Source organism: Hesperophylax consimilis, unplaced genomic scaffold (assembly GCF_061612785.1).
Source record: "Hesperophylax consimilis isolate HC1 unplaced genomic scaffold, BYU_Hcon_1.0 scaffold_34, whole genome shotgun sequence".
Classification (NCBI taxonomy): Eukaryota; Metazoa; Arthropoda; class Insecta; order Trichoptera; family Limnephilidae; genus Hesperophylax; species Hesperophylax consimilis.
Genome location: NW_028301264.1, coordinates 674,935 through 697,579, shown reverse-complemented (window position 1 = coordinate 697,579; position 22,645 = coordinate 674,935). Strand labels below are relative to the sequence as shown.

Sequence of the window (22,645 nt, the reverse complement as noted above, 5' to 3'; positions counted from 1 at the left end):
CTGGCTAAAATACGCTCTCAGTACCTGCCTACCTAGGACCTCTACCCGGTACCATCTGTGTAGGTACCTGCACCTACTATCAAAAATTTACCAAAAAAATATTTACATAACGCAATTAGGCACCTACTCGTTAAAAAATAAACACATGAAAATATTAAATATGAATCGCTCCCAGGTTAACCTTTTCCAATTTCTGCGCTCCTGGTAGAAATTAAAATCTGCGAGACGCTCTTGATGTAGTTTTTCACTACGGGGCGACGGTATCCGTGTCAAATTATTTTTACCGAACTTTATTTTATTTCGTTCAAAAGCATTATCGATTTTTAAAAATATACTGCCAAAGTAAGTACCTCTACAAATTTTATCGTTTCTTTGAAGTAACATCCCTAAAATAAAAGTACATCACTTCGCTATGGCATTTTTCGGCTCAAATTGCAAATGTCAAAAGTTTAGCCGCTTATTATGACACATTTTGAACCGAGCGCCATCTGTGGGACGGCCGAATAACGTTCCTTAACCTTCGGAGGATGAATTTTTTCGATAATATTAAAGGCAGACGGCGTATTTGCTACGGATTGCAATCATCAAGTGGAGCGTGTAGATTTTATAAAAAAAGCATAAAAGGTTTCGTGTTAACCACGTGACTAAATTTTGTCCAATGATACCACTATGCAAAGAAAAACAATTTCACTTAAATTAAAAATCTTTCCCGATAAATGAGGAAATTTGTAATATTTATCGTGAAATTAAAATTTTTTTTTCGTGATATTTAAAAAAAAAATCAACGATACCTGATTAAATCAGACACGACGCTCGATCAAAATTAATCGTCTTTTTAATTTGCGTTCGAGTAATGCGAAAAACGCAAAATTTTCGAGCAAAAAGGCGCAAGAATTTTTTTTTAATGATTTCGCGTTCGGGGTGCGCTCGAAATTGAATAAAAATATAAACGGTGAAGGAAAAACAGTTTTACAGATCGATGGTGATCGATGAAAACGAAACATTGAGAAAATGCACCAAAATTTGGCCGTTTCGAAACCGTGCGTGTTGCAACACTCGCTGATTTGTCGCCGGGAAGCTCTGCCGATTGACCGGCCGCGAATTAACTTATTGGAGTGTCGCCGTCCCGGCCGCCGAAGAAGAGAAAATCAGCGCTTTCGTATGGCGCGCCGCCAGCGTTGCCGGACGATTTTGACGACATCGATTCCCTAACGAAACCTCTCTAGTTTCCGGGAATTATTTTCATAGAAAATCATACTGAATTTTGCCCAAAACGCGTCCCGCCATAGTGATCCTCGAGTCGAAGCGGCTCAGTGAGAGCGGCGGTCGATTTTCGCTCGCCAGGAATTCGGCAAAAAACAATTGAATGGGACTTTTTTCTCGCACGCCAAAACGAACCTAGAGTGTGAGCGACTTGATGTGTCAAGTGGTCGATTTTCGCCTAATTTTAAGCGACCAAATAAAAACAAAGAAACTGCGTATTACTGTATATACTAGCTTTTTGCCCGTTGCAGGCAACTGATGGGTAAATGTGATAAGCGATCTGATGTTTGAATGTAGATGAGACGAAGAGTGTGGGACTACAAAATTTAAAAAAAGAAATGGATATTTTGAGAAAAAAAAGAGCCAAGGAGCTTACTGATCATTTTTTCACCGAGCCATTCGTGTTGTGTAGGTCGAGACGCGTAATTTGATATCCATATCGTATGTACGGTTTTTGTCACCAACATTCTTCAAAAGTTGTTATTTTGGAAAAAAAAATTGCTCAATTAACACGAAAAATATGTATGCTTGCATGTGAATGAAGCAATGAATGTGTGACCACAAATGTATTGAAATATATGTTTGTTTAGAAAGAAATGAATATTTTGAGAAAAAAAAGAGCCAAGGAGCTTACTGATCATTTTTTCACCGAGCCGTTCGGATTCTGTGAGTCGAGACGCGTAATTTGATATCCATATCGTATGTACGGTTTTTGTCACCAACATTCTTCAAAAGTTGTTATTTTGGAAAAAGAATTGCTCAAATAACACGAAAAATTTAAAAACTTTTAAAAATGTAATATGTATTTTGGCATATAAATGAAAGTATGTGTGTGTGACCACAAATATATTAAAATATATGTATGGATAGAAAGAAATGGATATTTTGAGAAAAAAAAGTGCCAAGGAGCTTTCTGATCATTTTTTCACTGAGCCATTCGGATTTTGTAAGTCGAGACGCGTAATTTGATACCCATATCGTATGTACGGTTTTTGTCACCGACACTCGTCAAAAGTCCCAGCGAGTTTTATTTTGGAAAAAAACATTGCTCTATAAACAAAAGCAAAATGTAAAAACTCTTTTTGGAAATTTTTTATTTTTAAATTTAAAATCTACCACTACCACTACCACTACCCCTACCCCTTCCCCTTCCCCTACCCCTACCCCTACCCCTACCACTACCCCTACCACTACCACTACCACTACCGCTACCCCTACCCCTACCCCTACCCCTACCCCTGCCCCTACCCCTACCCCTACCCCTACCCCTACCGCTACCCCTACCCCTACCCCTACCCCTACCCATACCCCTACCCCTACCCCTACCACTACCACTACCCCTTCCCCTACCCCTTCCCCTACCCCTACCCTTACCCCTACCCCTACCCCTACCCCTACCCCTACCACTACCACTACCCCTACCCGTACCCCTACCACTACCCCTACCCCTACCCCTACCCCTACCCCTACCACTACCACTACCACTACCACTACCCCTACCCCTACCCCTACCCCTACCCCTTAAACTACCACTACCACTACCACTACCCCTACCCCTACCCCTACCCCTACCACTACCACTACCACTACCACTACCCCTACCCCTTCCCCTACCACTACCACTACTTCTACTACTTGGTACAATTTATCAATTTGCGTGACGCTATTGATGTTGTTTTTCACCACGGGGCGACGGTACCCGTGCCAAATTATTGATCGGTTTTTTTTAAATTTTCAATCCATACGTTATAAAACAACACTGCGGACCTAACCTAGAAAACGGGCTAAATCACGCTGTCAGTACCTGCCTACCTAGGACGTCTACCCGGTACCATCTGTGTAGGTACCTGCACCTACTATTAAAAAAATATCGAAAAAATATTTGCATAACGCAATTAGGCACCTACTCGTTAAAAAATAAACAAATGAAAACTTTAAATATGAATCGCTTCCAGGCTAACCTCATCCAATTTCTGCGCTCCTGGTAGAAATTAAAAATCTGCGTAACGCTATTGATGTAGTTTTTCACTACGGGGCGACGGTATCCGTGTCAAATTATTTTTACCGAACTTTATTTTATTTCGTTCAAAAGTTTTATCGATTTTTAAAAATATACTGCCAAAGTAAATACCTCTACAAATTTTATCGTTTCTTTGAAGTAACATCACTATGTAATAAAACATCTCTTCGGTGCTTGTCTATGATTGGCTGATTTCTGATTATACAAAAGCCCGCCTGTTGGCATTTTTCGGTTCAAATTGCAAATGTCAAAACTTAAGCCGCTTATTGTAAGACATTTTGAACCGAGCGCCATCTGTAGAACGGCCGAAAAACGTTCCTTAACCTTCGGACGATGATTTTTTTCGATAATTTCACCTGCAGACTGCGTGTTTGCGACGGAATTTAATCATTAGGATGACCATGTAGATTTTATAAATAAATCGTACCACGTGGTCTCGTGTTGACCACGTGACTAAATTTTGTCCAATGATACCACTATGCAAAGAAAAACAATTTCACTTAAATTAAAAATCTTTCCCGATAAATGAGGAAATTTGTAATATTTATCGTGAAATTAAATTTTTTTTTTCGTGATATTTAAAAAAAAATCAACGATACCTGATTAAATCAGACACGACGCTCGATCAAAAATAATCGTCTTTTTAATTTGCGTTAGAGTAATGCGAAAAACGCAAAATTTTCGAGCAAAAAGGCGCAAGAATTTTTTTTTAATTATTTCGCGTTTTGGGTGCGTTCGAAATTGAATAAAAATATAAACGGTGAAGGAAAAACAGTTTTACAGATCGGTGGCGATCGATGAAAACGAAACATTGAGAAAATGCACCAAAATTTGGCCGTTTCGAAACCGTGCGTGTTGCAACACTCGCGGTGAAAAGTTGATTTGTCGCCGGGAAGCTCTGCCGATTGACCGGCCGCGAATTAACTTATTGGAGTGTCGCCGTCCCGGCCGCCGAAGAAGAGAAAATCAGCGCTTTCGTATGGCGCGCCGCCAGCGTTGCCGGACGATTTTGACGACATCGATTCCCTAAAGAAACCTCTCGAGTTTCCGGGAATTATTTTCATAGAAAATCATACTGACTCGGATTTTCAGGTTTTACAGACCAAATTGAACTTGAATTCTCTTCCCACAGAGAGGCGTCTCGGTCTACTTTCGCTTGAAGCCTGAAACAAATGAAAGGCAACTTTTTTCAAGCACACGAAAATGAACCTAGTGTCCTATGCGACTTTAGGTGCGAGTGGTCGATTTTCGCCTAATTTTAAGCGACCAAATAAAAACAAAGAAACTGTGTATTACTATATATATACTAGCTTTTTGCCCGTTGCAGGCAACTGATGGGTAAAAATTAATTGCGTGGTGTAGTATTTGAATGTAGATGAGGCGAGGGTGTGGGACTGCAAATTTTTAAGTGACATATATTGCCCCTTAAATAACGCCTGCTCGCGTCCCCTTAAGAGTTACATCCCAGTTTTCAAATAGTATGTGGGCTACGCTAGGTTTGTATAGACTGGTTTGTGATTTAATTCTAAAGCCTATTTTCCATGTTATTTTCTTTAACATAAATTGCCCCTTAAATAACGCCTGCTCGCGTCCCCTTTAGAGTTACATCCCAGTTTTCAAATAGTATGTGGGCTACGCTAGGTTTGTATAGACTGGTTTGTGATTTAATTCTAAAACCTATTTTCCATGTTATTTTCTTTAACATAAATTGCCCCTTAAATAACGCCTGCTCGCGTCCCCTTAAGAGTTACATCCCAGTTTTCAAATAGTATGTGGGCTACGCTAGGTTTGTATAGACTGGTTTGTGATTTAATTCTAAAACCTATTTTCCATGTTATTTTCTTTAACATAAATTGCCCCTTAAATAACGCCTGCTCGCGTCCCCTTTAGAGTTATATCCCAGTTTTCAAGTAGTTTGTGGGCTACGCTAGGTTTGTATAGAATGGTTTGTGATTTGATTCAAATACCTATTTTCCATGTTATAACCTAACCTAACCTCAAAAATACGCAAAATTTAAAAACTTTTAAAAATGTAATATGTATGTTTGCATGTGCATGAAGCATTGAGTGTGTGCCCACAAATTTATTCAAATATATGTATGTTTGAATGTATGTGCCTAAAATTAGCTTTTCGCCCGTTGCAGGCAACTAATGGGTAAATGTACTAAGCCATTTGATGTTTGGGTGTAGATGAGACGAAGAGTGTGGGACTACAAAATTAAAGAAAGAAATATACTGATCATTTTTTCACTACGGGGCGACAGTACCCATATTTAAAAACTTTTAACTGAAAAAAGTTTATTTAAAAAAACAAAAACAATTGAATAAACCGTTTTTAATAGTAAATTACTTTCCCAAACGTCTATGCTCCTGGTAGATTACAGCGTCACCGAGCTAATTTTTCGCAGAAATGGCTTTATAAGAATTATCATTAATTTAATTAAAAAAAATATATATATGCAAAACGAAATATGTTACCTACTGGTTAAAAAAATAAAGGGATCATGCTATGTATGAATGGCTCCCGGGGCGACGGTTCTCATGACCGCCACCCTAAATTAAATGATTATTATTAATCGCGAAATGCAAAAACCTTTAATAAAAAAAAAAATCGTTACTTCAACCTACTTAATATTTATAACGCAAAAAAATTATTTCTTTTAAAAAAAATCAGAATGTGAATGAAGCATTACCTATGTTATTTTTGATTATTAAATGAAAAATCTTTATCAGTGTATGTGGACCCAATTTATTGGAATACGTTTTTAAGTTTGATTAGCCTTAAATATTTGTAATAAAAACTGGTTGTTCCAAAGCATCCATCTATCTATCTATAATTTATCTGTGGTTTTAGTATGACATTTGAGCCACTGCCGTCTCTGTTTACATTTGAGCTGATGAATGTTTTTTTTGCAGCTTAATTTATTTGCTAACAGTTCAATTAAAAACAGTTTATCCGATTACACCTCACATTCAACATATTCATAGTTATGACATGAATACATTTAATTAAAAATGAAACAATCAGGATGTGATTTGTCTACATATCGTTAACGTAGCGTATATTTTCTTTTATAAGTCTTAAACATTTTATACATCGACCCCTATAATGGATGTCTTTACCTATAATGAAATGCATATTGAAAATGGTGGTGGAAAGAAACACGTTATAACATAAATGCTTAAAATATATTTTTATTGGGTAACAAAACATTCAATATAAATGTACAGATATAGTTTGTTGTTTACAAAGAATATGCAAAACATGTTAGATTTGACAAATTTAACGTCTGATTTACACAACACTTGAATTGTGACGTCTTTGGGTTAATGCACACTTCTCACAATACATATAATATGGAATAGTGGTTTTAAAGCTGTAAAAACTTTGAACTGAACAACGCGCTAAGACACTTGTGTTTTGTTGCCTCGCGTGTTAAAAGCGTTTTAACTTTTGTATGAGTCAGAAGTACACTGGAATATGCCTCGACAATTTGGAATCCACAGTATAAACCGTAGAAAAGAAATATACACATTTCACTCTCTTTACTTAAAAGTAAGACATTAAAAATATAATTGTTTACTACCTACAACTACTTGAACTTACATAAATACTTTTTTGTTGTTTGTTTTTGGGGTGTTATGTCGTGTTGCGCTAACTCCTTCTTTAGCCGACGCTGTCCGAAACGTCGGCTAAAGAAGGAGTTAGCGCAACACGGCATAACACCCCAAAAACAAACAACAAAAATGCTTTTGGCCGTGAGAATCTAAAAACTTACCTTACATAAATACATTTTAATTTAGCTCACTGATCTAGCTGAGCAAACCTATTTACCTATGTCAAGCTACCGATTGAAATGCCCTAGTGAGATGTGCAGAGTATGCTTTTTATGTAAAACACTGTTTTTTGAATGAAATAAATAAAATAAAATAACAGATTTTGGAAATAAGTAAAAATCAAACAACGTTTTAATTTCATTAAAGTGTATTTATTTTTTTTAAATCTGATTCGATATAAGTATTTTGAGTTTGAACTTGTTTTACTTTTTAAAGTTTAAACAGAATATAAAAATAGTTAAAATGCTTTTGGGAATCTATTTAATCTGAAACTAAATTTTCCTAATGATAAAAATCAACAGTTCCCTCAAATAGTGACAAATTTAGGTTTACGTTATCATCAAATGATAAGTTCAAGTGACACTGTATGTATTTAACCCTGCGAATAAATTTAAAATGGGAAGATTAGTCTTAAATAGATTAAATTTACTGGTTTAAATAGATATGAAACGACAATACCTAATCTAAAATTTACCTGTAAACAATGTTTTGGGTTGAAACTCCAGCCTGATTTACACCTTGACGACTTCCGTCGACTATTTGAATTTTTAATGAATTTATTGTTATGACTCTGGAGCAAGCTACATACAATTGCCCATGCGTAAAGACGGGTTCTGGTAAATAAACACCAATCTGATTAAAAGTTTGACCCTGCGATTTATTAATTGTTATTTCATAAGCAAGACTTTTTCGTTAATTTTACGTGCATCTACATTTTTGGGACACAGTATCGCTCTGTCACTGAATAAATTTGAATCGCTACAGAATGAGAATGTCCGTAAAGTGCGCTAATAACATCTTGGCAAATCGTACTTGACGGTAAAACTATTTCATGATGGTACGCAACTTTGAGGAGTTGGTAATGTTCCATTCCATTCGTCTGTGAACAAATTTTAAATGAACAAATTGGCCGTCCAATTAAAAACCTTGATCGTTTCCGATTTAAGTAGATATATTAACTGGCAAGCTAGTTATGTAATTAGTTCCATAATTATACCATTCATGGATGATTAGTAACTTTAAAATATCAAAGCGTTGAAGTGTCATCATTTTCATCACGCCTTTGGAAAGACATAGAGAGGATTGTGAAATTAGTTCCAGTTCAAAGTAACGCCGGCTGAAGTTCATTCATTCTCGAGGACTTGAAAACGCAGACAGACATCCTGCAAACGACAAAAATTATGCATATGGTTAATTAATTCATTAATATATAGTATTTTAATGTTATATATTCATTTTTAACTTGGTACAACAAAAAAACCTGCAATAAGAGACAAATGATCAGAAGAATTGAGCAAAATTTACAGAATCGGCGTTAATGGCGATTGTCAAAGTTTCAAATGTAATATCAAATAGCGGGCCAGAACTAATTACATACATTTTGTAATAGATATTACTTGTACCCTATGTTTAAACATATATATTTAAACATAGGGGTTTATTAGCCATCTACGAACACAGTGCACGATCTTGAGATATGTTATTTGAATATTATAATTAAAGAGTCGCCTCATGTTTTCTTGTCTCAAGTGTAGCGTTTTAACTTTTGTATGATAATTTGACGCTCAACATGAATTTTATAGCTATGAATTTTAAATATTACAATGGCGTCCAACGCGTCTTGTATTTTAATCTTATTGCATTGTGTTGACTTTCAAATGTTACAATGATAGTCAATAATTGAAACGCCTGATGTAACTTACTATCTAATAGAATTATGCAAACAAACTTTGTAACTTTAAGGTCCGCTTCGTGTCACTAATAAATATTATAATGGCATTACCAAAACCCAGCTTAACTCAAAACACCAGTTTTTGTAGTTGGGCCCCTGTGATTATAAGCTCCGAACCGAACCAGAAAAGGAACGCAACAACTGCAAACGGCGTTTCGAGCCATTTGCGGTTGTTTCGTTCCTTTCCTATAAATAGCATGAGGCTTTCTAAACGGCACAACTCTGATAATTAAATACATATGCTTGCGTGTAAATGAAGCGGACTGCGTGTCAAAACGTTGCTTTTTCCCCGAAACTAATGGGTAAAAATGTGGTGTGAATAAAGCAAGATGTTATAGTTATGTCATACTGAAAACTGGCGCACGTAAAGATTAAAGGAACCGTTGTGTCTGCGAATATATCCGGCATGATTGTAGGCAAAAAATGAACGCTTTCTCTTTTATCATTTCACGTGACTTTCTTGTAAAACATTATCTGATAATTCCCAACCATCATACTTGTGCCATTGTATACCTGTTCAAGAAACGCTTAAAGCCGGCTGACAACTTTAATTTCAAACTTATATTTTTAGATATTTCTGAAGTTCCACGACGCCCGGTGGAGATTTCCTCCATTGTCAATTGCAAAAAGCAGACAGTAGAGATGTTTCAATAGATGAAAGATAGGCTTTTATTTACGTTATAATAATAGTATGAACATGATAATATTCACCTTGAGAAAGTGCATTGAGGATTCTGCGCTGTCCTTTGTACAGAACGTCGAGTCAAAGCGATGCACGGTCATCACGACTTGACGATATTTCTGAAGCAACGCCAGTAACGTATGTAAGTAACGTAACGCCGGCTGTCATTACTCGGCTTTCTCGAATACTGAAAAGCGCAGACTGCAAAGACGTTTTCAAAACCCTGCAAATGACATTTTAATAACAGTTAGGCATTTTGTATCATTTTATTAATATATATTGCAAAATTTACAGACTCGGCGATAATGGCAATTGTCAAAGTTTTAAAATGTATGTCAAATAGCAGCCAGAACAAACTACACGTAATATGCAGTCGTCTTATGTCATAATACTAATAATCATTTATAACACTGCCGCTAAAACATTCAGAAAAGTTCCCAATTATCATACGTGTACATACCTGTCCAAGAAACGCTCCCAAAAACCATGGATGAAATCGCCTAGGTGTATTTTTAACCGAATTTGGAAAAGCGTAGACGCCATTTTTTTAGATTTTAAAATCCACTTGAACACAACGTCCCGTGAAAGTATCCATTAAAGTATCCATACAGTAGAATCCTGCAAATAACGAATGTAATAACATTAAAATATAATTTAGAATATCATTAAGAAAGGGACGTTAGTTTTCTTTTTAATGAATCTACTATATTTCATTTCGTTTCCCCAAATAGTGATGGGTTTTGACAAATTTAATGATTAGTTCAAGTCACACTGTATGTATTTTACCACGTGAAGAAATCAATAGATTAAAAAGAATGTGTTTCAACACTTTTGCTTTTTGCCCGAAGGTAATGCGAGAGGCATCTGCCTAATTTTATAATTAAATACATATGCTTGCGTGTAAATGAAGCGGACTGCGTGTCAAAACGTTGCTTTTTCCCCGAAACTAATGGGTAAAAATGTGGTGTGAATAAAGCAAGATGTTATAGTTATGTCATACTGAAAACTGGCGCACGTAAAGATTAAAGGAACCGTTGTGTCTGCGAATATATCCGGCATGATTCTAGGCAAAAAATGAACGCTTTCTCTTTTATTATTGGTGGATATGCAATAAGCAGACAGTAGAGATGTTTCAATAGATGAAAGTTAAGCTTTTATTTACGTTATAATAATGACATTAATTAATTAATTATAACATGATAATATTCACCTTGAGAAGATGCTAGAATTCTGCGCTGTCCTTTGTCCAGAACGTCTAGTCAAAGCGTTGTTAGAGACGATATTTCGACAGCCTAGACGTTTCAGAACCCTACAAATGACAGTTAGGCATTTGTATAATCATTTATTAATATAAATTATTACGTTATATTATGGGTAAAACTCACTTTAAGTTCATTTTCGATCAAAGCTTGCAGATAGGCACCATTGTTTTCTTCGTCGCGTTCATGAGTGCAAATTCGATTTCCAATTGGGCAACTTGTCAAAGACACACGGAACTTGAGAATAATCTCAACTCATCTATTATCCATTATCGATATCCATTTCGACGGACTTTCCAATATTTTGAAATACACAGAAAACAAACAGACGCGTAAAAAATGCGGTTATTTAGTTAAAAGAGGACGCCATTTTGAGAAAAAAAAATGGCCACGTGACTACCGATGATACCATTATGAAAAGAAAAACATTTAGACATAAATTAAACCTATTACCCTAAAAATCGGGAAATTTAAAAACATCTTTCGTAAAATTTAAAAAACAAAATCAACGATACCTGATCAATTCAGACCCGACGCTCGATAAAAATCAATCGTGTTTTTAATTTACGTTCCAGTAATGCGAAAAACGCAAAATTTTCGAGCGAAAAGGCGCAAGAAATTTTTTTTTAATGATTTCGCGTTCGGGGTGCGTTCGATGTTGAATAAAAACATAAACGGTGGAGGAGAAAATGTTTTTCAGATAATCCCGATCGATGAAAACGAAACGTTGCGAAAATGCACCAAAATTTGGCCGTTTCGAAACCGCGCGCGTGGCAACACTCGGATTTCTGCAAAATTCGGCAGACCACGTGGTACGATTCCCAGATTTGGAAGCTCTGACGCAAATCGTTTTTTTGCCATAGTGGGGCAGTCCTGGCGGCGGGAGTGTGAACCTCGGTACTTGAGCATGTCGCGCCTCGAACGCTTCCAGTTCCCGCCGACAGAGTTCCGCTAATTTTCCAGCCGTAGAGTTTCCAAATAAAAAAACTGACTGCTGTTTCACGTTTTTGCACGCTGAATTGAACTTGAATTCTATGCAAACAGAGAGACGTCTCGGTCTACTTTCGCTTGAAGCCTGAAACAAATGAAAGGCAACTTTTTTCAAGCACACGAAAACGAACCTAGTGTCCTATGCGACTTTAGGTGCGAGTGGTCGATTTTTGCCTAATTTTAAGCGACCAAATAAAACAAAGAAACTGCGTATTACTGTATACTAGCTTTTTGCCCGTTGCAGGCAACTAATGGGTAAAAATTAATTGCGTGGTGTAGTATTTGAATGTAGATGAGGCGAGGGTGTGGGACTACAAATTTTTAAGTAAGATAAATTGCCCCTTAAATAACGCCTGCTCGCGTCCCCTTTAGAGTTACATCCCAGTTTTCAAATAGTATGTGGGCTACGCTAGGTTTGTATAGACTGGTTTGGGATTTAATTCTAATACATATTTTCTGTAACAAAAAAATGCCCCTTTAATAACGCCTGCTCGCGTCCCCTTTAGAGTTACATCCCAGTTTTCAAATAGTATGTGGGCTACGCTAGGTTTGTATAGACTGGTTTGTGATTTAATTCTTATACATATTTTCTGTAACAAAAAATTGCCCCTTTAATAACGCCTGCTCGCGTCCCCTTTAGAGTTATATCCCAGTTTTCAAGTAGTTTGTGGGCTACGCTAGGTTTGTATAGACTGGTTTGTGATTTGATTCAAATACCTATTTTCCATGTTCTAACCTAACCTAACCTCAAAAATACGCGAAATTTAAAAATGTAACATGTATGTTTGCATGTGAATGAAGCAATGAATGTGTGACCACAAATGTATTGAAATATATGTTTGTTTAGAAAGAAATGAATATTTTGAGAAAAAAAAGAGCCAAGGAGCTTACTGATCATTTTTTCACCGAGCCGTTCGGATTCCGTGAGTCGAGACGCGTAATTTGATACCCATATCGTATGTACTGTTTTTGTCACCAACATTCTTCAAAAGTTGTTATTTTGGAAAAAAAATTGCTCAATTAACACGCAAAATTTAAAAATGTAATATGTATTTTGGCATATAAATGAAACTATGAGTGTGTGACCACAAATATATTAAAATATATGTATGGATAGAAAGAAATAGATATTTTGAGAAAAAAAAGTGCCAAGGAGCTTTCTGATCATTTTTTCACTGAGCCATTGGGATTTTGTAATTCGAGACGCGTAATTTGATACCCATATCGTATGTACGGTTTTTCGTATGACTCTACCCGGTACCATCTGTGTAGGTACCTGCACCACCACTACCACTACCACTACCACTCCTACTACTACTACTACACCTACTCCTACTCCTACTCCTACTCCTACTCCTACTCCTACTCCTACTCCTACTCCTACTCCTACTCCTACTCCTACTCCTACTCCTACTCCTACTCCTACTACCACTACCACTACTACTCCTACTCCTACTCCTACTACTACTCCTACTCCTACTCCTACTCCGACTCCGACTCCTACTCCTACTCCTTCTCCTTCTCCAACTCCTACTTCTACTCCTACTCCTACTCCTACTACTACTCCTACTACTACTTCTACTACTACTACTCCTACTACTACTACTACTCATACTCCTACTCCTACTCCTACTACTACTACTCCTACTCCTACTCCTTCTCCTACTCCTACTACTACTACTCCTACTCCTACTCCTATTACTACTACTACTCCTACTACTACTGCTACTACTTGGTACAATTTATAAATTTGCGTGACGCTATCGATGTAGTTTTTCACTACGGGGCGACGGTATCCGTGTCAAATTATTTTTACCAAACTTTATTTTATTTCTTTTTTTTGTTGTTTTTTTTGGGGTGTTGCGCTAACTCCTTCTTTAGCCGACGTTTCGGATCTACCGGATCTGCCCTGATGATGGACACTGCAACGCTGTCCGAAACGTCGGCTAAAGAAGGAGTTAGCGCAACACGGCATAACACCCCAAAAACAAATAACAAAAATGCTTTTGGCCGTGAGAATCTAAAAACTTACCATTTATTTTATTTCGTTCAAAAGCATTATCGATTTAAAAAAATAAACTGCAAAAGTAAGTACCTGCACAGATTTTGTCGTTTTTTTTAAATTTTAAATCCATACTTTTTATTACAATACAACGGACCTAACCTAGAAAACGGGCTAAAACACGCTCTCAGTACCTGCCTACCTAGGACCTCTACCCGGTACCATCTGTGTAGGTACCTGCACCTACTGTCAAAAATTTACCGAAAAAAAATTTACATAACGCAATTAGGCACCTACTCGTTACAAAATAAATAGATGAAAACCTATGAATGGCTCCCAGGCTAACCTCATCCAAGTTCTGCGCTCCTGGTAGAAATTGTAAACTGGGGTGACGCTATTGATGTAGTTTTTCACTACGGGGCGACGGTATCCGTGTCAAATTATTTTTACCAAACTTTATTTTATTTCGTTCAAAAGCATTATCGATTTAAAAAAAATATACTGCCAAAGTTACCTACACAGATTTTATTGTTTATTTGAATTGACAATATTTCGCTGCTAGTCTATGATCGGCTATTATCTCTGATTGACCAAAAGCCCGACTTTTCTCATTTTCGGTTCAAATGGCAAATGTCAAAACTTTAGCCGCTTATTGTGAAACATTTTGAAGCGAGCGCCATCTGTGGGACGGCAGATAAACGTTCCTAAACCTTCGGAGGATGAATTTTTTCGAAAACTTTAACCGTAGCCTCCATATTTTCGACGGAATGCAATCATCAGTTTGACCGTGTACATTTTATAAATAAATCGTACCACGTGGTTTCGTGATGACCACGTGGTACGATTCCCAAATTTAGAAGCTCTGACAATTATACGGCCGCAAATCTATTTTTTGCCAGAGTGTCATCAGTCCTGGCGGCGGGAGAGTGAACTTCGGTACTTTAGTATAGCGCGCCTCGAACGCTTCCAGTTTCTGCCGACAGAGTTCCTCTAATTTTTGTCTACTTCGAATCCAATCGAGTTGCCAAATAAAATCACTGACTGCTGTTTCACGTTTTTGCACGCAAAATTGAACTTGAATTCTTTTCCCACAGAGAGGCGTCTCGGTCTACTTTCGCCTGAAGACTGAAACAAATGAAAGGCAACTTTTTTCAAGCATGCCAAAACGAACCTAGAGTGTAAGCGACTTGAGGGGTCAAGTGGTCGATTTTCGCCTAATTTTAAGCGACCAAATAAAACAAAGAAACTGAGTATTAATATATGTATATACTAGCTTTTTGCCCGTTGCAGGCAACTGATTGGTAAAAATTAATCGCGCGGTGTAGTATTTGAATGTAGATGAGGCGAGGGTGTGGGACTGCAGATTTTTAAGTAATGTAAATTTCCCCTTAAATAACGCCTGCTCGCGTCCCCTTAAGAGTTACATCCCAGTTTTCAAATAGTATGTGGGCTACGCTAGGTTTGTATAGACTGGTTTGTGATTTAATTCTAATACCTATTTTCTGTAACAAAAAATTGCCCCTTTAATAACGCCTGCTCGCGTCCCCTTAAGAGTTATATCCCAGTTTTCAAGTAGTTTGTGGGCTACGCTAGGTTTGTATAGACTGGTTTGTGATTTGATTCAAATACCTATTTTTCATGTTCTAAGCTAACCTCACCCAAACTACATCACATTTTATTCTATTTGGTTGTTATTCGGGTTATTTAATTTAATTATATGTTGATTATTTGTTATAATTGTTACATTGACTTACGTATTAATATGGATTAATTATACACGATGATATTATTTATTTTATATGGCAATACTTAATTTTTTTTGGTTGGCAGCAGTGTCTATGAAATATTTTGTATCGCGTAATTGACTATGAACGAAATTAAAATTAAAAGTGCGTATTTTTCCGTCTCCCCCGAATAATAAATCATGTTTTGAATTAATAAAGCTAAATCCATTTATTTGAAAGTGAAATATTGCGTATTAAGAGTGAAGCTGAGTGTGAGCAAAAATGTTTATAAATGTAATATGTATGTTTGCATGTGCATGAAGCATTGAGTGTGTGCCCACAAATTTATTCAAATATATGTATGTTTGAATGTATGTGCCTAAAATGAGCTTTTCGCCCGTTGCAGGCAACTAATGGGTAAATGTACTAAGCCATTTGATGTTTGGGTGTAGATGAGACGAAGAGTGTGGGACTACAAAATTAAAGAAAGAAATATACTGATCATTTTTTCACTACGGGGCGACAGTACCCATATTTAAAAACTTTTAACTGAAAAAAGTTTATTTAAAAAAACAAAAACAATTGAATAAACCGTTTTTAATAGTAAATTACTTTCCCAAACGTCTATGCTCCTGGTAGATTACAGCGTCACCGAGCTAATTTTTCGCAGAAATGGCTTTATAAGAATTATCATTAATTTAATTAAAAAAAATATATATATGCAAAACGAAATATGTTACCTACTGGTTAAAAAAATAAAGGGATCATGCTATGTATGAATGGCTCCCGGGGCGACGGTTCTCATGACCGCCACCCTAAATTAAATAATTATTATTAATCGCGAAATGCAAAAACCTTTAATAAAAAAAATCGTTACTTCAACCTACTTAATATTTATAACGCAAAAAAATTATTCGTTTAAAAAAAAATCAGAATGTGGATGAAGCATTACCTATGTTATTAAATGAAAAATCTTTATCATTGTATGTGGACCCAATTTATTGGAAAACGTTTTTAAGTTTGATTAGCCTTAAATATTTTTTTCAAAACACTGGTTGTTCAGCGATCATCGATCTATTTTTTCATCGATCTGTGGTTTACATATGTCATTTGAACTGACATTCGATGTTAAAATATATGCATTATTTTGCAGGTTAAAAGTTAATGCTGATTAATTTGCTAAGAAATTCGAATTTTAATATGACATAACACCGGAAAATTGGAAATTTTATATCTATTATGAACCCACAATAAAGATAAACGGAACATAAATGATATTTTTTTTGATAATTTAAGTCCAATGAAGTTCGATAATTTAAATGTTGGTCTGTTAAATTTTGTAAGAGATATTACTTGTGGGTTAATAAACCCCTATGTTTAAATATATATGTTCAAGTATATTTTATAATCATCTTGGTGATCTGACGTGACAACTGAGCAATACAAAATCTAATATTTTTGAAAATATTTTGATGCTTTCATCAAATTCTGCGAGTAGAACATAATTTTAATGTCAATGAGATACCTTCAGATACTACTTACTGCATCCCCAAAGATGCCATAAGCCCCGAGGGAAATTATTTTCATTCAGGCCTTCTGTGCATTTAGTGTAAAAAGATAGAAAAAATTCTGCAACTTTGACTTATGGCACTTCAAAATCATCTGTACAGTTTGACGCAGTTTGTTGAAAGTCCACTCCATGAAATTATTTATAATAACTGTAATGTCAACATAATGGAAATTTTAACATATTATAAAACTGCTCATCTTGATACAGAAATGCCCTAGTGAGATGTGCATAGTATGCTTTTTATTTAAAAACTTTTTTTGAATGAAATAAATAAAATAAAATAACAGATTTTGGAAATAAGTAAAAATCAAACAACGTTTTAATTTCATTAAAGTGTATTTATTTTTTTAAAATCTGATTCGATAAAAGTAATATGGGAAGAACCAGAAAGAAACCCATATATAGCATATTAATTGCGTTTCATATATTCATATTTCATGTCAAATAAACAACTTATAAACAACTTTTGAGTTTGAACTTGTTTTACTTTTTAAAGTTTAAACAGAATATAAAAATAGTTAAAATGCTTTTGGGAATCTATTTAATCTGAAACTAAATTTTCCTAATGATAAAAATCAACAGTTCCCTCAAATAGTGACAAATTTAGGTTTACGTTATCATCAAATGATAAGTTCAAGTGACACTGTATGTATTTAACCCTGCGAATAAATTTAAAATGGGAAGATTAGTCTTAAATAGATTAAATTTACTGGTTTAAATAGATATGAAACGACAATACCTAATCTAAAATTTACCTGTAAACAATGTTTTGGGTTGTAACTCCAGCCTGATTTACACCTTGAGGACTTCCGTCGACTATTTGAATTTTTAATGAATTTATTGTTATGACTCTGGAGCAAGCTACATACAATTGCCCATGCGTAAAGACGGGTTCTGGTAAATAAACACCAATCTGATTAAAAGTTTGACCCTGCGATTTATTAATTGTTATTTCATAAGCAAGACTTTTTCGTTAATTTTACGTGCATCTACATTTTTGGGACACAGTATCGCTCTGTCACTGAATAAATTTGAATCGCTACAGAATGAGAATCTCCGTAAAGTGCGCTAATAACATCTTGGCAAATCGTACTTGACGGTAAAACTATTTCATGATGGTACGCAACTTTGAGGAGTTGGTAATGTTCCATTCCATGATTAAAACGTCTATTCTGTATTATTTGTAGGTTGTTTAAATACGTAAGCTCCCGATTTGCGAACCGAGCCAGGAAAGAAACGGCGTTTCGAGCCATTTGCGGTTGTTTCTTTCCTTTCCTATAAATCGAAGTTCAGCTCGTGTACATAGCATGAGGCTTTCTAAACGGCACAACTCTGATAAAAATGGAGAAGCAAAGAATGTGTTTCAACACTTTTGTTATGTTGTGTTATGAAATGTTTGAATGTGAATGAAGCAAGATGTTTGTGCCAAATTTCATATTTACGATTTGATGTTCGAATGTAAATAAAGTGAATGCTTTCATTTAAATCAAATAGCTGTAGGTACCTGACCCACCCCCCTGTGGTCTGTGAACAAATTTTAAATGAACAAATTGGCCGTCCAATTAAAAACCTTGATCGTTTCCGATTTAAGTAGATATATTAACTGGCAAGCTAGTTATGTAATTAGTTCCATAATTATACCATTCATGGATGATTAGTAACTTTAAAATATCAAAGCGTTGAAGTGTCATCATTTTCATCACGCCTTTGGAAAGACATAGAGAGGATTGTGAAATTAGTTCCAGTTCAAAGTAACGCCGGCTGAAGTTCATTCATTCTCGAGGACTTGAAAACGCAGACAGACATCCTGCAAACGACAAAAATTATGCATATGGTTAATTAATTCATTAATATATAGTATTTTAATGTTATATATTCATTTTTAACTTGGTACAACAAAAAAACCTGCAATAAGAGACAAATGATCAGAAGAATTGAGCAAAATTTACAGAATCGGCGTTAATGGCGATTGTCAAAGTTTCAAATGTAATATCAAATAGCGGGCCAGAACTAATTACATACATTTTGTAATAGATATTACTTGTACCCTATGTTTAAACATATATATTTAAACATAGGGGTTTATTAGCCATCTACGAACACAGTGCACGATCTTGAGATATGTTATTTGAATATTATAATTAAAGAGTCGCCTCATGTTTTCTTGTCTCAAGTGTAGCGTTTTAACTTTTGTATGATAATTTGACGCTCAACATGAATTTTATAGCTATGAATTTTAAATATTACAATGGCGTCCAACGCGTCTTGTATTTTAATCTTATTGCATTGTGTTGACTTTCAAATGTTACAATGATAGTCAATAATTGAAACGCCTGATGTAACTTACTATCTAATAGAATTATGCAAACAAACTTTGTAACTTTAAGGTCCGCTTCGTGTCACTAATAAATATTATAATGGCATTACCAAAACCCAGCTTAACTCAAAACACCAGTTTTTGTAGTTGGGCCCCTGTGATTATAAGCTCCGAACCGAACCAGAAAAGGAACGCAACAACTGCAAACGGCGTTTCGAGCCATTTGCGGTTGTTTCGTTCCTTTCCTATAAATAGCATGAGGCTTTCTAAACGGCACAACTCTGATAATTAAATACATATGCTTGCGTGTAAATGAAGCGGACTGCGTGTCAAAACGTTGCTTTTTCCCCGAAACTAATGGGTAAAAATGTGGTGTGAATAAAGCAAGATGTTATAGTTATGTCATACTGAAAACTGGCGCACGTAAAGATTAAAGGAACCGTTGTGTCTGCGAATATATCCGGCATGATTGTAGGCAAAAAATGAACGCTTTCTCTTTTATCATTTCACGTGACTGTCTTGTAAAACATTATCTGAAAATTCCCAAATATCATACTTGTGCAATTGTATATACCTGTTCAAGAATCGCTTAAAACCGGTTGCGATTGCAAAGAATGAGCCTTCAAAATCAACGATGAATTAGCGCCCAGGTGTAATTTTAATCGTATCCAAAGAGCTTGAAGAACGGAATCAAACACTTCTCAGGTCACGTTCGTGGAAGAACGACCTGCAGAATAGAAAAGAGACGATTGATTAGAAGAAATGAGCAAAATTTACAGACTCGGCGATAATGGCGATTGTCAAAGTTTCAAATGTTATGTCAAATAGCAGCCAGAACTAACTACACATAATATGCAGATGTCTTATGTCAATACTAATATGTAATAATTTATAACACAGCCGCTCGTGTCAAGAGAAGTTGCGTTACTTTTCAAATATCGCTTCAATAATTATCTAGAAAGAAGAAACATTTCAATAATTGTGCTAGAAATTTATAAATCTATAAATAATAATATTTACCTCGAGAAAGCGTCAAAATTCTACGCTGTCCTTTGTTCAGATTGTCGAGGCTGGTAAATTTGACGGTTTGACGTCCTGTAAATGTCAAAAATTATATTAATGTATAGTATTATAATGATATTCACTTTTAGCTTGGTACAACAAAAAGATCTGCAGAGAAACGCTCGTTTAATGATTAATTTTGTGAAGATATCCATCGTCAATTACAAAAAGCAGACAGTTAAGACGTTTCAGTAGATAAAAGTTGGGCTTTTATTTATGTAACAGTAATATTATGAACAAATTGTTATATTACCTCGAGAAACCGACATAATTCTGCGATGTGTAATCGCCAACCGTCATCATTCTCCTTTGTTCAGAACGTCGAGGCTTCAAAGCGTCATCGTAGAGAAGTTTCAATAACCTGCAAATGATATTTGATAAAACTTAGGCATATTGTATATAGTATTATAATTTTATATTCACTTTTAACTTGGTTCTACAAAAAGATCTGCCGAGAAACGCTCGTTTAATGATTAATTTTGTGAAGATATCCATCGTCAATTACATCGTCAATTACAGGCTAAAGAAAAGATAATTTAGGAATTAATGTAATCTGAAACTCGAAGCCGGCTGCGTTTGCAAAGAATGCTCTCGTGCGATGATTAAACGTTTGACGTTGCGATTTATTTAACGTCATCCAGCGAGCAAGTTCAACTGAAAACTTGTAAAACATTCTGAAAAATTCCCAACTATCATACGTGTACATACCTGTCCAAGAAACGCCATCAATAACCATCGATGAAATCGCCTAGGTGTATTTTTAACCGAAAATCCGCATACAGTGGAGATGTTTCTAAATCCTGTAATGACATTTGATAAGAGTTAGCTATTTGAATAATCATTTATTAATATATATTGTAACGTTATATTCATTTTCAACTCGGTACAGCAAAAAAATAACATTAAATAAGAATATTTACCTGACGAAAAAGGAAAACAATTAATCCAACCACCATGTTTTTTTCGTCACGTTATGAATCCATATTTCTTAAAGAATCCCATGATCACACTCGTCGATGACACACAGAACTTCATTATACAGAATAACATCGACTAACATCGACTAATATCGTGTCCATTTCAGCGGACTTGATAATATTTAAAACACAAACCGATAGTGGGTTTTTAGAAAGCAGCCGCCATTTGCCAAAATACCACGTGATATGGCGTCTTAATATAATGATACCACTATGCAAAGAAAAACATTTAAGACATAAATTAAACCTATTACCCTAAAAATCGGGAAATTTCAAAACATCTTTCGTAAAATTTAAAAAACAAAATCAACGATACCTGATCAATTCAGACCCGACGCTCGATAAAAATCAATCGTGTTTTTAATTTACGTTCCAGTAATGCGAAAAACGCAAAATTTTCGAGCGAAAAGGCGCAAGAAATTTTTTTTTAATGATTTCGCGTTCGGGGTGCGTTCGATGTTGAATAAAAACATAAACGGTGGAGGAGAAAATGTTTTGCAGATAATCCCGATCGATGAAAACGAAACGTTGCGAAAATGCACCAAAATTTGGCCGTTTCGAAACCGCGCGCGTGGCAACACTCGGATTTCTGCAAAATTCGGCAGACCACGTGGTACGATTCCCAGATTTGGAAGCTCTGACGCAAATCGTTTTTTTGCCATAGTGGGGCAGTCCTGGCGGCGGGAGAGTGAACCTCGGTACTTGAGCATGGCGCGCCTCGAACGTTTCCAGTTTCTGTCGACAGAGTTCCTCTAATTTTCCAGCCGTAGAGTTTCCAAATAAAAAAACTGACTGCTGTTTCACGTTTTTACACGCAAAATTGAACTCGAATTCTATGCAAACAGAGAGACGTCTCGGTCTACTTTCGCTTGAAGCCTGAAACAAATGAAAGGCAACTTTTTTCAAGCACACGAAAACGAACCTAGTGTCCTATGCGACTTTAGGTGCGAGTGGTCGATTTTCGCCTAATTTTAAGCGACCAAATAAAACAAAGAAACTGCGTATTACTGTATATATACTAGCTTTTTGCCCGTTGCAGGCAACTGATGGGTAAAAATAATCGACCGAGTGGGTGTGAAAAATAAAAAATAATTTGTAATTTGGTGTTGATGTGGATGAAGCGAAGAGTGTGTTTCGACACTTGTGCTTTTTGCCCGAAACTAATGGGTAAAAATTATTCGAGTAAGTGGATGTGAAAAATAAAAATTAT

The 22,645-nt window shown here is 35.7% G+C and overlaps 1 protein-coding gene and 2 long non-coding RNA genes across 3 annotated transcripts in view; 1 reads left to right on the top strand and 2 right to left on the bottom strand.

The window, feature by feature from the left end:
• LOC149409154 (G1/S-specific cyclin-D2-like) overlaps positions 1 to 22,645 on the top strand; it is a 267,827-nt gene that overhangs the window by 113,330 nt on the left and 131,852 nt on the right. The gene's annotated exons all lie outside the window — the stretch shown is intronic.
• LOC149409158 (uncharacterized) lies at positions 6,471 to 11,177 on the bottom strand. Its single transcript, XR_016305248.1, has 5 exons — positions 10,920 to 11,177; positions 10,745 to 10,843; positions 9,995 to 10,152; positions 9,564 to 9,757; positions 6,471 to 8,283 (listed from the first exon to the last, which is right to left on the bottom strand). It is a non-coding gene; the product is annotated as an uncharacterized LOC149409158 (long non-coding RNA).
• LOC149409157 (uncharacterized) lies at positions 17,430 to 21,603 on the bottom strand. Its single transcript, XR_016305249.1, has 6 exons — positions 21,379 to 21,603; positions 21,167 to 21,258; positions 20,712 to 20,819; positions 20,417 to 20,491; positions 19,971 to 20,123; positions 17,430 to 18,886 (listed from the first exon to the last, which is right to left on the bottom strand). It is a non-coding gene; the product is annotated as an uncharacterized LOC149409157 (long non-coding RNA).